We start from the raw sequence: 16659 nt of genomic DNA on the forward strand, positions 1-16659 counted from the left end.
TTGTTGTGCTTTCCATTCATTAGGAGTAGACGGAAATACAACCGTCACCTTAAACTGGCCATACACTAGTAGATTTTCAAATGAACCATTCCTACAAACGTTGGGAAGACAATTCTCAGAACATTCAATGACTTGACAAAATGTTGAGCAAACGTACGTCAAAGTTTTGTTTGCTTGTAACGTTCGATTTTGGAGCGAATGGACCTTCCTGAACACAATCTACATACCTTGTTAGAAATTCCCTGTCGGGGTCTGCCCACTTCTAGGTGCATCCAGGTCTCCGTCAGGGTCTACCCCCCTGCATCCGGGTCCCTGTCAGGGTCTACCCCCCTGCATCTGGGTCCCTGTCAGGGTCTACCCCCTTGCAATCTGGGTCCCCGTCAGGGTCTACCCCCTTGCAATCTGGGTCCCCGTCAGGGTCTACCTCCTTGCATCCGGGTCCCCGTCAGGGTCTACCCCCTTGCACCCGGTCTCCATCAGGGTCTACCCCTTTGCATCCGGGTCTCCGTCAGGGTCTACCCCCTTGCATCCAGGTCTCCGTCAGGGTCTACCCCCTTGCATCCAGGTCTCCGTCAGGGTCTACCCCCTTGCATCCGGGTCCCTGTCAGGGTCTACCCCCTTGCATCCGGGTCCCTGTCAGGGTCTACCCGCTTGCATCCGGATCCCTTTCAGGGTCTACCCGCTTGCATCCGGATCCCTTTCAGGGTCTACCCGCTTGCATCCAGGTCTCCATCAGGGTCTGCCCCCTTGCATCCGGGTCTCCGTCAGGGTCTACCCCCTTGCATCCGGGTCTCCGTCAGGGTCTACCCCCTTGCATCCGGGTCTCCGTCAGGGTCTCCCCCCTTGCATCCGGGTCCCTATCAGGGTCTACCCCATTGCATCCGGGTCCCTATCAGGGTCTACCCCATTGCATCCAAGTCCCTGTAAGGGTCTGCCCCCTACACACATCTTTCTACATACCTTGTTAGAAATGCATTAATTCTGCAAACATTTTCCATCCTGTGCCTTCGAATTTTGCGGTCAAAAACAATCATCAATTTGAACCCACTAATTATTTAGATAACTGGTCAGGGTCTGATGACTATTTTTATGACTGGTCGGGATCTGCCTCCTTGCATCTGGGTCCCCGCCAGGGTCTGCCCTCCTTACATCCGGGTCCCTGCCAGGGTCTGCCCTCCTTACATCTGGGTCCCCGTCAGGGTCTGCCCTCCTTACATCTGGGTCCCCGTCAGGGTCTGCAACCCTTACATCTGGGTCCCCGTCAGGGTCTGCCCCTCTTACATCTGGGTCCCCGCCAGGGTCTGCCCCTCTTACATCTGGGTCCCCGTCAGGGTCTGCCCTCCTTACATCTGGGTCCCCGTCAGGGTCTGCCCTCCTTACATCTGGGTCCCCGTCAGGGTCTGCCCTCCTTACATCTGGGTCCCCGTCAGGGTCTGCCCCCCTTACATCTGGGTCCCCGTCAGGGTCTGCCCCCCTTACATCTGGGTCCCCGTCAGGGTCTGCCCCCCTTACATCTGGGTCCCCGTCAGGGTCTGCCCCCCTTACATCTGGGTCCCCGTCAGGGTCTGCCCCCCTTACATCTGGGTCCCCGTCAGGGTCTGCCCCCCTTACATCTGGGTCCCCGTCAGGGTCTGCAACCCTTACATCTGGGTCCCCATCAGGGTCTGCCCCCCTTACATCCGGGTCCCTGTCAGGGTCTGCCCACTTACATACTGGTTTATGTCAGGGTCTGGCCCCTTGCATCCAAGGGCCACATTTAGCCCATGGGCCGGAGTTTGCAGACCCCTGATTTCAAAAATCAAATGAATATTTTTGAAAAGATTTCTACTAGTGTATGGCCAGCTTCAGGAAAGTAAATCATTTATATAGCACTGACAATTTCCACAATGCTTTAGATATTGTATATTTACATTGGTTTCTTCCCCTTAAAGAGCCTACAATCGAAGTTCCCTAACTGGCATAAATACATACATACAAACAGTACATACATATTAATACTGTGGGGCTAATTAACCTACCAGCTTAGTATTAGAGTACAGTACAAAGTCAAAATGTAGATCTAGAAATGGCTTAAAGGGTAACTAGACCCAAGAACAAAAATGTAATCTAATGCAGCTTAACAGTTCTTATATGGGATAAAACGGAATATTGATTGGATGGATTGATTGGATTGGATTGCTCTTTATTGGACATATGCTCATAAAAGAACACCCGTCAAACAGGTTTCATTTTTTGTTTGTTCAAAGGTTACCTCCACAAGGATTGTAAAAGGCTCTGAAGCCAATGGTGGTATTGGATATACTGGGAATAGTTGTGCCCAGTTCTGATTTGGGGTGGGGGGGGGGGGGGAATAATAGTTTCTCTTTCCCCAAAGGTAGTATTCCTGATCTGACCAAATCACCTGTTTGCACAAACTTGCTTTTTATTATGTGACAGTGTGCACTCGCTATCATTTTGCAATCATTTTCTTGGCAACCTCCCATCAGTGCTGCTCATTCATTTCAAGTACCTCGTAATAATGGTTTTTATTTGGTATCTTTAAAACATGAAAACAGGTCCCGAAAGAGAGCCCTCGACTGCTAGTTTTATTTTTAGGTTGTTTATTTCGTTCTTCTTTTAGACTAATGCATGATCATATGAGAAGTTGTTTATGTTCTTTAGACTGCATTGTGTAACCTTAGAGCCCTACTACTGGTGGTCCACTCTAATAGTTGGTTACAGGGGGAGCGGCTGCTGCTGGTGGTGACCCTAAAGATTGGTTGCTCCGCCATTTGATGGGGATACCAATAGCGCTCGAGTAGGCTGCCATATTGTTGCTTTTGTGGGTGCTCTTACCGGGATGGATAGATGGATATATTGGCAACTTAATCACATAAGGTTTGGCCTCAGTCTGGCCTATCAAGATCTTCAATGACCACCGTATAAGTCTAGCAGTTTTATTGAAGCCTTTTTATGAGCCCTGATCTCGGTGTTCTGTCAAAACTGTCCGGCCATTGGATAGTGTCCGCCCCGTACTGGGCAAGCACAGCGCTTGTGCAGTACGGAGGAGGAGGAGGAGACTCCGAAAGTCTCTGAAGAAGAATGGCGCCTGCGCACTGAGTCCAGGTGCAAGCCCCACCATCCAAGTGGACAAACGGTAGCACATAGTAGCAGGGCCCCTTGCGGGCTCGCTACGCTCGCCACGCTTCGGGCACGGCCTCGCTTCACTTGGAAATTTTTTATTCTAACTCTATGTCTACTTGGATGGTGGGGCTTGAACCTGGATTCACAGCACAGGCGCCGTTCATCTTCAGAGACCTTCGGCATCTCCTTGTCCTTAGTATTGTGCAAGCGTAGTACAGGGCAGACACTATCCAACGGGGGACAATATTCGACACAATACTGGGACTGCTTCTATGTTCCTTGCAGTTTTCCCTTGGATGGGAACGATTCCTTGGGTCTTTGCATGGCTGGTTGGATATCCTTATTACATGTGCCATCCTACATCTCCCAATGAACGCAGATCTATGATCTGGGAAATATGATTCGAGTCAAAGACCACCGTATAAGTCTAGCAGATTTATTGAAGCTTTTTATGAGCTCTGGTGTCCAAGGACCCCCTTTATGTCCTGCTATCTTCCCTTGAATGGAAGGCTGTCCCCAGTCCTTTGCATGGCTGGTTAGATATCCTTTTTATATATTAACACCATCTATATCACCTGATGAAGTAAATCTATGAAGTAGGAAACTCATTGAGAATCCATGACCATTGTGTTAGTTTAGCAAATTCATTGATTCCTTTGAGCTCTGGCATCCCAGGAACCCCCTTTGTCCTCCGATCTTCATTGGGTGGGAGGGGGTGGGAGGGAGTCCCTGGTCCTTTTGTATGACTGGTTAGATATCCTTTTGATATATACAGTATATATACACTCCTATATTTTTCCTGATGAAGCAGATTTATTAATCAGGGAAACGTGTTGAACATTATCTTCATCCTAATGCAGGAATCGGCTTTATTAAACTTTTTTACAAACAATATCATAAAGATGGTGGGCATTTGGGGTATAAAATTTATATATTGCTACATATAATTGCATGAACCTGTGATTTTATGGCAATAAAAGCGTCTTTTATTATGGGAGAGTTTAATATTTGTCACCTAAAAAGTGCCATATATAAGGACTTTCTGTGGATCTTTATGACCCTAAAAGAATGTTAAAGCGGACCTTGCACTTGGTCCATCGGCTTATTCTGTGCCCATAAAACATGTTTGAAAATAAAGACATTCTCCTATTGTGCTTCCTTCTAAGTCCATGACTCCTCAGACTTTTCCTGTTATAGATATTGAAGCACCCTATGTCTATGCACTATATGGCCAAATGTTTTTGGATATATGTGAACATGTCTCTAAATGATGAGTTCAGATTTTTCCAGTAGGGTTTCACCGATACCATTTTTTTTCCCGGAGAGTATAATTACCAATACTTTGTCAAATACTCGCCGATACTGAGTACCAATACCTTTGCGGTGCGACTTGAGCCCATACTATGACAAGTCTGAGTTCACACAGAAGTGGCGGTGGTATCCACATCCAATTTGGACAAGAATCGCACCACTTTCCTGTTCAAATCACATGCGATTCTTTGCAGTGCGATTTGAGCCTATTCATTTTGTATGGGCTCAATTCATACCGCAAAGGTATCGGTTTTAGGTATCGGAGCATTTGCATGAGTACGCTTGCAAAAGCTCAGTATCACCACTGATGCAACCCTAGTTTCCAGTAACGGAGGCTGTTCATAGGGTTGCCCCCTGTCCAAGTTTTAAATCGTGTGTCTGGATTTCAGCGGACTGAAACCCGGACACATTATTCAGATCAGTCTGTGGCTCCCCAAGTAACCAAAATAGTCACACCCAAATCGGTTGCTGCCCGGGAGCTGTGAGCGGCTGTCTGGGGGCAGGTCTGGCATCACTCTGGGGCAGGGCGATGATGTCAGCAAGAGCAATTTGGCCACACCCAATGTTCGCTTCGACACGCTATACGTACCACATTCCTACTCTCCTTTGGGCAGAAAGGCGGCAACCCTAATGCCGCGTACACTCAGAATTTCCAATGGGGAATGTTGGATGCGAGCGTGTTGTTGGAAAGTCTGACCGTGTGTATGCTCCATCGAACATTTGCTGTCGGAATTCCCACACACAAATGTTCGAGAGCAGGTTCTCAAATTTTCCGACAACAAAGTAAAGTACAAAAGTCCACACATGCTTGAAATCAAGCAGAAGGGGCCGCACTGGCAATTGAACTTCCTTTTTATAGTTCCGTCGTACATGTTGTAGTTGTGTGACCGTGTGTAGGCAAGACAAGTTTGAGCCAACATCCTTTGGCAAAAATCCACAGTTTTGTTGTCGGAAAATCCGATCGTATGTACGGGGCATTACTTGTCATAATACAACATACAAACACAATTTGGTCAAACTGCGTGCTTCAAACCTTGTGGGAACAGTTTGTGGAAGGTCTTTATTGTTCAAGCATGACAGTGTAGCCCCAATCAGCTTTATTCTGCGTTTGTACTTCTAACGCTGGTTCTTCCACACCAAATTCATTAAAGAATGCCCTTTGGAATTGGTTTTGTGCACAGGGGCGCAGTCCTGCTGGAACAGAAAAGGGCCAGTCCCTGCCCCCGAGGAGCTGCAGTCTGTTAGGTTCTTACATGAATGCATACACACGTACCACAGCCAATTTGGACAGGAGACGATTAACCTACCAGCACGTCTTTGGAAGCGTGGGAGGAAACTGGAGTACCGGGCGGAAATCCACACAAGTACAGGGAGAACATGCAAACTTTGGGCAGATGGTGTCCAAGCTGCGATTGGTCATATAGTGAACTTTTACTTAACATGACTTATTCTGGAGGACTTTTAACCCCTTTTTTGCTGGTGAGAGCTGGCCCATTAACGAGATCCTAATGCCAGAGGCTATAAGGCAGACTCCTGGTGTGATTAGTATTATTATTATTATTTAAAGTACTTATATAGCACCGTCAATTTACACAGCGCTTTACATATACACTGTACATTCACATCGGTCCTTACCCTCAAGGAGCTTTACAATCTAATGCCGCGTACACACAAGTGGATTTTCCATCAGAAAAATCTTGGATGGTTTTTCTGACGGAATTCCGCTCAAGCTTGGCTTGCATACACACTGTCACACAAAAGTTTGCTGAACTTTCGACCGTCAAGAACGCGGTGACGTACAACACTACGACGAGCTGAGAAAATGAAGTTTAATGCTTCCGCACATGCGTCGAATTGTTTCCAAGCATATGCATCGAATTGTTTCCGAGCATGCATAGGAATTTTGCTACAGACGATCGGAAATTTCCGATCTGAACTTTTTCCGACCGAAAAATTGAGAACATGCTCTCAATCTTTTGCTGGTTGGAATTCGGCCAGCAAAAGTCCGATGGAGCATACACACGGTCGCATTTTCCGACCAAAAGCTCTCATCGGTCTTTTGCTGGCTAAATTTCCGATCGTGTGTACGTGGCATTGGGTCCCTAACTCACATTCATATGCTAGGGCCAATTTAGACAGAAGCCAATTAACCTCCCAGCATGTCTTTGGAGTGTGGGAGGAAACCGGAGTACCCGGAGGAAACCCACACAGGCACAGGGAGAACATGCAAACTCCACGCAGGCAAGATGCCAATCAGATGTTGGTTTTCCAGCATGCCCGTGCAACAAAAGCTGGCTGTTCAGCCGGCTTCTGTCGTACAGGCTGGTGTACACACAGGCCGAACGTTTTCCGGTTTCTGTTGAACCTGCAGATATTTGGCCCATGTGTACCACCCTTTAGTTGTCTTATGCAGCTGTTTTAGTGAAGGCGCACACAGCCTTGCCAAGTTCAATAACCCACATGCCCCCCCCCCCCCCGGATTCCATTCCACCCAACATTTTGAAATGGGAATGAGGGACACCTACTAGCAAATGTATGTAGACATAGGACACACCCCCTGCCACACCCCCTTAAAGGAGAATTAACCCAAAGAAAAGGTTAAATAAATCCACAAGGGCTTTTTTTTACCACTACTATTCCTTTATATTAGCTTTTAAATTTTACAAATGCAGCAATTTAGAAATCAAATGAAAGGCTTAGCACTTGGAAACACCTTTTGAAAGATAAAAAGTGAATATTATATACAACTATATGGATCAGGCCAAAATGAGGGACAAATGAGGGGGGGGGGAGAGGGACAGAGGGACATTGCTCCAAATCAGGGACAGTCCCTCGAAATCAGGGACAGTTGGAAGCTATGGGATTCAGTAAGAGGTGGGGGTTGTAGGTCATGAATGCTCAACCTGTGGCCCTCCAGCTGTTGCAAAACTACAATTCCCATCATGCCTCTGCCTGTGGGAGTCATGCTTGTAAATATCAGCTGCTTGCAATGCCTCATGGGACTTGTAGTTCTGCAACAGGTTGAGCACCCATGTTGTAGGTAATGTTACCACCATAAATATGTAACCTGAAGCATGGTCAGAAAGGCTTACTTGACATTTAATATGACAGTACTGGATGTGTGTTCTCTTTATATGCACACAAATTTTCTGTATTTAAAACAACCTCCTCGGGGGGGTCCCCTTCCACCTCCAGGCCCCTTAACAGATGCATGGGCTGCTGTGGCCATTGTTACTCCACTGCTGGCAGCGTGGTTGACGTGCTGAACGATGGAGTCTCTGCTCTGCAATGTATTTATTTTGTATCCAATTTAGACATGGAGTGAAGACAGACTTGCATTTGCTTTGTTAAATCCATGTTTTCGTCTTGGGGAAAATACAATTAGTCTTCTGCCGTCTACTAATTGTTTGCTTTGAAGTAACCCTGTTTAACCAGCGCAAACAGCTTTGCGTATTGTATCAACATTTTAGTGCAGTTTGAAACAGTAAATGCTAAATTTCATTGATGCGTCTGGTTATTAGATCAGTTAGAAATGGGAACAGTGTACAATTTAATTACGCTCCTGTCTTTTTTTCCTTTTTTTTTTTTTTTTTTCCTTTCCTGGGCAAGTCATTACTTTGATGAACTTCAGAGCAGTGTTTATGACTTCTAATTAACCATGTTACCCATTTGATTAAATAATCACTTTGGAAACGTTGCAGCAATTGGATTAGGGCCTGACCCTCCCTGATAGTCATAAATTATCGGTTAGGCCTTCTGAGAGGCAAGGGGCATTGTGGGTAACCTGCAGGACGGTGCCTCTTCACAGCGCTGACTTTTTAGAAGCCGTGGTTTCCATACGCTTCACTAATGATGAACAATAAACGTGAAACAGCTGTACGCAGTTTTGGAATGAATGGCTCTATAATATTAGGCTGTGCCTGTGCTATAAATCAGCAATTTAGGGAGGCACAATTGGCGTAGGGGTACAAAGGGGCGAATTTGGCTCCACTCACTGTCCTAAAAAAAAGAGGACTAGACCCCTTTATTTTTGGGATGTAAGAAAAAACATGCAGACCCCTTCAGTTTTAAGAAAGCCGTGGTCTGCACTTGTGGAAATATTGACAGCTGTTAGAGCTTATGTATAGCCCACATTTTTTTTTATTTATTTCTTGGTATAACTAAAGACAAAACTTTTTTTATCCATTTTGGATAGAGTAAGGGAGGATTATAACCCAGTTGGGGAGGTTTCTCTTCACTTCCTGTCCCCTAGACGAAACAGAAAGTGAGAAGAAATCCCTGGTCTTCACCAAGGTTACCAGAAGAACTAGTGTCTATTCCTGTTCTAGGGACAACCAAAAATTTGGGATTTTCTTTCACTTAACATACAAGGAAAATATGGGATGAGCTTTCCCTTAGTAAGCAGACCCTTCCTCCAGTCCAGTATGGACCTTGAGTTATGGGGCTGGAGGAAATATCAATGGTCTACAAGTACGGTGACCCTATTGAGTATTACCGAGCTCGGAGATGGGTATTGTCTCATCAGGGGGGAGCAGATACCTGTCAAAACCAGGTATTCACCCCCACTTCATGTAAAATTGCCACATCACTGGGCGGTGATCTACTAAACATCCGACCCCTCCTCCTTCCTCCCCCCCGCTGCCTTCTGGGAGACACAAAAGTCCCAGAAGACAGCGGGACCATTCAGAAAGTGCAGTGCAGTGCAGACGCTAGCCTTCACTTCCTGTTTCCCTTGGTAAAGATGCCGGCGCCTGCACCCGAAGACGATGGATGGGTCGGCTTGGGGTGCTGACATTGCAGGATCCCTGGACAGGTAAGTGTCCTTATATTAAAAGTCAGCAGCTACGGTATTTGTAGCTGCTGACTTTTATTTATTTTTTCACCCACGTGGAACTCCGCTTTAACATACAAGGAAAACATGGGACGTGCTTTCACTTTAATAAGCAGACTCTTTCTCCAGTCCAGTGTGGACTTTTAGTTACAGGGTTGGAGGAAATTTCAATAGACTACAAGTATGGTGACTCACTCTATTGAATATTGCCATTGTGGCAGATGGGGTTCATAGTTGATAACAGTAAACAGGACAAATAGGGTGGATCTGCTTAACGAGGGCACAGACAGAAATAAAAACCTGACAAAGGTTCTAATCCCTCTCCACTCTATTTAAAGCTAAAAAAAAAAAATGCCTTAAGTTATACTTAAACTTTTAGATAAAGTAGGAAATACATTTTTTTTTTTCCCCACCTGAGTTCCATTGGGTGATTTTTCTTTGCATTCTATCTTGTAGATGCAACATAAGAATGATACAAGTCATGGTCAATGAGGTGGGGTCCACACACCTCCCCAATGACAGCTGCATCCTAAGCCAAGAAAGATAGTTTTGCACACGTGGCCTAAAGAAGTGGCCACTAAACGCAATATTTTATGATGTATCAATATATGTACCCCTATCCATGGACAGGAGCTTCAAAACGCCTTTACTTACCTTTACTGTCATGTCCAACTCTCGGCAACTCAGCCTTCTGGCATCATCTCTGATACCCTTGAAAGTCTTTTCCATTGAATTTTCTTAGCAGATCTTTTATGAGGTAGGTCACCAGGTCTTTCTTCAGTCCTTCCTAATTGCTTGGCTTGAGACCAGCATGCATAATGTTATAAAACATGTGCATTTGTACACTCCCACTAGGACCCACTAGGGCAGGCCAGTTTATACAGGATCCAGTTAACCTACCAGCATGTCTTTGGAACGTGGGAGGAAACCAGAGTGCTGACCAATAAACTACTGTGTAGAGTCTCTGCAACAAATAGACATTTTTTTTTTTTTTTTTTTGCTCATGCCAAGTACATAATAATGGAAAAGTGTAACATATCCAGGTATCTATTGTAAAAAAAAAATGATAAAAATATTTCCAGTCTCTTCTTCCATCCGGTGCTGTCCTCAGCTTCTTCATTGGTTTAGTATTGGAGGTCCTGTACATGCCTCCACCAAGGGGCACGTCCTCATACAGGCTGGGTTTATGGTAGTCCATTACTTGATTGCCACTGGAAGAATAGCCACAACCACCCCATTGAGTGTCACCTAGAAGAATGACCACCCCCTGATGCCAAAGAGGGGAAGACACCACACTGGCTAGAAAGCTGTAGAAAAAAGGTGTGTGTGTGTGTGTGTGTGTGTGTGTGTGTGTGTGTGTGTGTGTAAATAGAGGGTTAAAGAAAAAAAAAATCTGAGGGTGGGGGGAGGTGAGTGGCATGGGTCAAAATGTTTTTTTTTTGTTTTTTTTTGTTTAATGCTATAGCTGTATTTTGAGACCTGTCAAGATTGTATCCATATACAGACCTGTAAAGTATAAGCACTTTAAAATGCGCATAGTGGGGAAACACCAGGGCTTTTATTCTTAGAGAATTGGTACAGGAACCTCCCCCTCTTTTCTTGTCTCTGCCCCTACCCACCTCTGAGCACCGTCACTTGGTTCCACCCCCTACCCACCTCCCAGTACCGCCCTTTTAGTGCGTACAGAACCAAGTATCATTTTGTGGCGCTAAATCATTTGTATGGGATTTGTTAAAGTGGAACTTCAGTAATTTTGTTTTCAACTTTTCATCTTCTGCCCTTGGATAATAATTATTTGTTTTCTGCCAGTAAATGCCTTCTACAGCCCACTTCATGTTTCTAGTCTGGTCGCCTAGGATTATGACATAATGTACAGCTCTCTCTCTCTCTCTCTCTCACTCTTGTGAGAGCTTGCCAGGAAGGGAGGGGTCATGAGTCATAGGAGGGCCAATGAGAGCTGCAGAGCTGGGGGTGTGCCTCCTGTGTAAATTCAGGAAGTGAACAAACAGCAGCTTTAGCTGCCCACAGTTAAAATGGCTGCAGCCAGACCCAGTGGAGGGAGATTTCTGCAGCATATTTGGCAAAGTACAGAATCACAGTATATATAAAATAATATGCAAAGTGGTTGGAGGGAAGCTTCAGAATGGCAACAATGTTTTTAATTACAAATTAAGCGAGCAGACTGAAGTTACTCTTTGAAGATAAGAAAAATAAAATAGACCCTCTGAAGCCAGCAACAATGGACCTCATCCCAGCAACAATGGACCCCATCCCAGCAACAATGGACCCCATCCCAGCAACAATGGACCTCATCCCAGCAACAATGGACCTCATCCCAGCAACAATGGACCCCATCCCAGCAACAATGGACCTCATCCCAGCAACAATGGACCCCATCCCAGCAACAATGGACCCCATCCCAGCAACAATGGACCCCATCCCAGCAACAATGGACCTCATCCCAGCAACAATGGACCTCATCCCAGCAACAATGGACCTCATCCCAGCAACAATGGACCTCATCCCAGCAACAATGGACCTCATCCCAGCAACAATGGACCCCACTCCAGCAACAATGGACCCTGCCCCAGAAGTAATAGATACCCCCCAGAAATACTAGACCCACACCAGCAACAATGGACCATTCCAGTAACAATAGATCCACCCCTGCTGCAAGAGACCCCAGCAACATCAACAAATTTCCCAGTAGCCAGCAACAATAGACCCTTCAACAGCTAGCAACAATGGAGCTCTCCTGCAACAATTGACCCCCCCCCCAGCAACAATAGACGCCCACAGAAAAATACATTCCTGCCAGCATCAATAGACCCTCCAGCATACACCAGTATCCCTTGCCTTTACATTCATTCAGTGCTGAAGGTGCCAAAACTGCGTTCTCCCATGTTCTTGCTGAAAAAAAGCCCTGGGAAGGACACAAGGGATGCTGTATAGCCAAGTAATACAGATTAGATAATCCCTATGATTGCCCATAGACCTCTCTACAAAGCAAATCGTTCAGATTGAAGCAGGCCATGACCACTTAGTACCCCGTCTTTCCTTTTTAGAATTGTATCAAGACTAAAAAAAGGCATCTTGCATTTCCCATCTCAAATAGGACTATTGTGAACATGCCAGTGTCCTATTTACCCAGAGTAAACACAGTAATCTTTTTTGAGAGCATTGTTTCCGCTGACCAAGCCAAAATTTGTTCTGCAAGACTTTTGGGAAGGGTGTGGAGGAACAAAAGCATATTTGTATCTGTGTCTTTAGAAAGTGAATGAAGTCTTGTTATTGCCGTGATTATCCCTTTTCCTTTTCCATGTTTTAAAGCCTATATCTTTTTTTCTCCTTGTAACATGTTTGCGGTGTGTTTCCTCAGTTAAATATAATTACTTTTATTTCCTTGTATGTGGGATCTTTTATTTTTTTTTGGTTTGCGGTGTGCGCTTAGTACACAGCGTTGGGGTGGGTGATGTTTACAGTCACTATCTGCAAAGAAAAGAACTGGCTGCTGGAATCTCCCTAAATTGCCTGTGACTGCCCATCATGCGCAGTGCAGCTCCCACAGCTTCAGCCTTTAATCAGCCCCACCTATACAATGCCAAAATCAGAGGAATATAGTGGATGCAGAATTATATAGGAAAGAACGTCACGCAAAGTGGCATTATTTTTAAATAAGTGTCTCAATGATATTGAGGTCAGGAGACTGAGATGGCCACTCCAGAACCTTCACTTTAATCTGCTGTAGCCAATGACAGGTGGACTTGGCCTTGTGTTTTTTGATCATTGTCATGTCGGAATGTCCAAGTACGTCCCATGCGCAGCTTCCTGGCTGATAAATGCAAATGTTCCTCCGGTATTTTTTGATAACATACTGCATTCATCTTGCCATTAATTTTGACCACATTTCCTGTGCCTTTTGTAGCTCACACATCCCCAAAACATTAGCGATCCACCTCCGTGTTTCACAGTAGGAATGGTGGACCTTTCATCATAGGCCTTGTTGTCTCCTCTCCAAATGTAGTGTTTATGGTTGTGAACAAAAAGCTAAATTTTGGTCTCATCACTCCAAATGACTTTGTACCAGAAGGTTTGAGGCTTGTCTCTGTGCTGTTTGGTGTATTGTAAGTGGGATACTTTGTGGCATTTGCATAGTAATGGCTTTTTTCTGGCAACTCGACCATGCAGCCCATCTTTCTTCACGTGCCTGCTTATTGTGCATCTTGAAACAGCCACACCACATGTTTTCAGAGAGTCCTGTATTTCACCTGAAGTTATTTGTGGGTTTTGCTTTGCATCCCAAACTATTTTCCTGGCAATTGTGGCCCAAAATTTTAGTTGGTCTACCTGACCGTGGTTTGGTTTCAACAGAACCCCTTATTTTCCACTTCTTGATTAGAGTTTGAACACTGCTGATTGTCATTCTCATTTCCTTGGATATGTTTTTATATCCATTTCCAGTTTTATGCAGTTCAACTACCTTTTCCCGCAGATCCTTTGACAATTCTTTTGCTTTCCCCATGACTCAGAATCCAGAAACGTCAGTGCAGCACTGGATGAAAGATGCAAGGGTCTGTCAGGAGTCCAGAAACTCATTGACCTTTTATACACACACAGGTGCGGATGGTTACCTTTAATAGCCATTCAAACCCCTTTGTGTCAACTTGTGTGCATGTTATCAGGCCAACATCACCAGGGTATGTAAACTTTTGATCAGGGTCATTTGGGTAGTTTTCTGTTGGCATTATGATTTAAAAGAGTAAACACAGTTGATTGGTAATAAATGGCTTCAGCCAAACACTAACCATGAGTGAAAGAAAAGTTTTTGTGTTTATCGTTCATATTCTCTGAAAAATGGCCAAGAAATAATAAATTCTGCCAGGGTATGTAAACTTGTAAACACACATATACATACACCCACAACTGTGTGTGTGTATGTATATATGTGTATGTGTGTGTGTGTGTGTATATATGTATATATGTATGTATGTATGTATGTGTGTGTGTATATGTATATATATATGTGTGTGTATATATATATATATATATATATATATATATATATATATATATATATATATATATATATATATATATATATATATATATATATATATATATATATATATATATAAATAAATAATAAATTTAGTTTTTTTTATATATATATATATATATATATATATATATATATATATATATATATATATATAATTATATTACACAGGTTAGTAAGTATAGGAGGGGGATGGGACAGTTTTAAGAGTAGTTAGGGCTAAGCTGGAATTCCACTTTAACCTTCACTTGCAGGGATATCCTCCAACTATTAGGGAAAACGTAAATTCTGTAAATCAGGGGACTCCAAACTTTTTATTTTTTTTTAAGGTCACAAATATTTTACAAACTTTCATAGGCTGAATTTTTTTTTTTTTTATTAAAATTCTTATTTATTTTTTTTGTCATCTGTTTGATACGATTTAGAACATAATGAAAACGCCAGTAAAACAAAGAAAATAAATTCGAAATAAACATGAGCCCGTCAGAGTTCCCCCTTAAATCAGGCAATGAATAGTTTTCCTAACACATACGTTTCTGGAAATGGCTGCAAGGTGACTGGGTGCCGCAGAGACGACCGGCTAAAGTCCACCAAAATATTTCCAAAATCGCACCACTTCTAATACGCCTGTGAATGTCTATGTATGCCGACACACAGGCCTCATGGACACTGGGCTTCTGCTCAGCTCCTTTGAACGCCTTTACTCATAGAAAGGAAGGAAAAAGGCTTTAAAAAAAAAAAAGCCTAAATGCATTTGTGTTTTGCAAATGCATTTAGGCGTGTTAAGCGTTTGGGCATGAATTAATTTCATTGACCACAATATTTATTGGAATGAACGCTCAGGCGGTGAACGTACCTAGTGTTTAGGTGCGTTTACATGTGTTTTTCTACCCACAAGCTCTTCCCTTGAATGTGCTGGTGTTGGTTTTTTTTCTCGCCTTGTAAATGCCCCTTTTTTAAAACACCTGTAAATACCTGTCTGCATGGACACATTGAAAAAAAGTCAAGATGCACGCAAAAGCACTATGTGCATGAGCCCTTAAAAGAGAAGTTATTTTTTTCTTCAAAAATCATACTTGCGCAGGTGGATGCTGCATCTGTCTTCTGCCGGCTCTAAGACTGAGAACCGAGTGATCAAAGACTGCTGATCGTTCTGTTCTCAGTGCTCTGTGAGCAGAGAGCTGGTGACTGTCAGTCACCGCTGTCTGCTCTGCCCCCTCCCTTCACTGGAGTGCTGGCTTGTGGAGGGGCGGGAGCAGCTGCCTCAGGCTCTCGGCAGAACGTTGAAATGCTGACCCAGGTGCCAGTCCGGGGTTCTGGGTGGATCCTGACCATATGGTTGCAATATTTTCAGCAGCCTGGATTGGCTCTGTGATGTCAGCGAACAGGGTGTTTCAACCAGCTGTCAGCTGAACACGGGTCACAGTGCAGTTCGTTCATGTTCCACAGAAGAAGTACAGCCAAATGAGCTTTGGCTGTACTTCTCCTTTTAATGAGCCTCTCCCATCCTCTGGAACTCGTTACCTCCACATGTCAGGCCACCCCCCTACTCTTGCTACCTTCAGGCGATTCCTGAAAACTCATCTCTTCAGGCAAGCCTATGACGTCTCTAACTAATCTTTCACCACTTCCATCAGCTCATTCCTCACAGTTACAACCTTTGGTACCATCTACCCCACCCTATTAGAGTGTACGCTCTTCTGAGCAGGGCCCTCTTAATCTCTTGTATTTTATTGTATTATAATGCTATTGTAAAGCGCTGCGTAAACTGTTGGCGCTATATAAATCCTGTATAATAATAAATAATAATAATGTACTTTTTTTAAAGCTAGCAATATAAGTACTTAAAGCTAACCTGGTATTGGCTTTCTGAAAACCCCTGTACAGCAAAGCGTAGGCTGGGGGGCGAAGAAGCAGCACAAGGGGCCAATCATTTGCACTAACATGCAGTTTTCCAATAGGAAAAAAGAGCAGAGAGACAGAGTTGAGCTTACCCACTCTTCTGCTGCTTCTTTCCCTGTCCAATCACAGGCTGGGGGAGGGACAAGACCAGTAAGCGTTGCTTGCAGCAGTGACAAATCTAGGTGGTCTCCCCTGCCGGACAGGGATGTCTTGTGTGGTTAGAGCTCTATAAATCTCAAAACTGGATGGAAATAAATAAAAAATAAATAAAACCCTTTTAGCAGGTAAATGGCTGTTTATATAATATGTCTGATCTGTGCATTTAGCCGGTGGCCTGGAGTTCAGCTTTAAATGGTATAAAGGAAAAATCTCATCTTGTCCAGGCGATAAATTCAAACCATAAATATATTTACTCCATTGCTTATCATCTGACACA

At 44.1% G+C, this 16659-nt stretch overlaps 1 protein-coding gene across 6 annotated transcripts in view; it reads left to right on the forward strand.

Annotated features, from left to right (window-relative positions):
• ETV1 (ETS variant transcription factor 1) overlaps positions 1-16659 on the forward strand; it is a 104100-nt gene that overhangs the window by 66610 nt on the left and 20831 nt on the right. The gene's annotated exons all lie outside the window — the stretch shown is intronic.

Source organism: Lithobates pipiens, unplaced genomic scaffold (genome assembly GCF_037356315.1).
Source record: "Lithobates pipiens isolate NorthernLeopardFrog02 unplaced genomic scaffold, aLitPip1_a1.2 Scaffold_19, whole genome shotgun sequence".
In the NCBI taxonomy this organism is placed as follows: domain Eukaryota; kingdom Metazoa; phylum Chordata; class Amphibia; order Anura; family Ranidae; genus Lithobates; species Lithobates pipiens.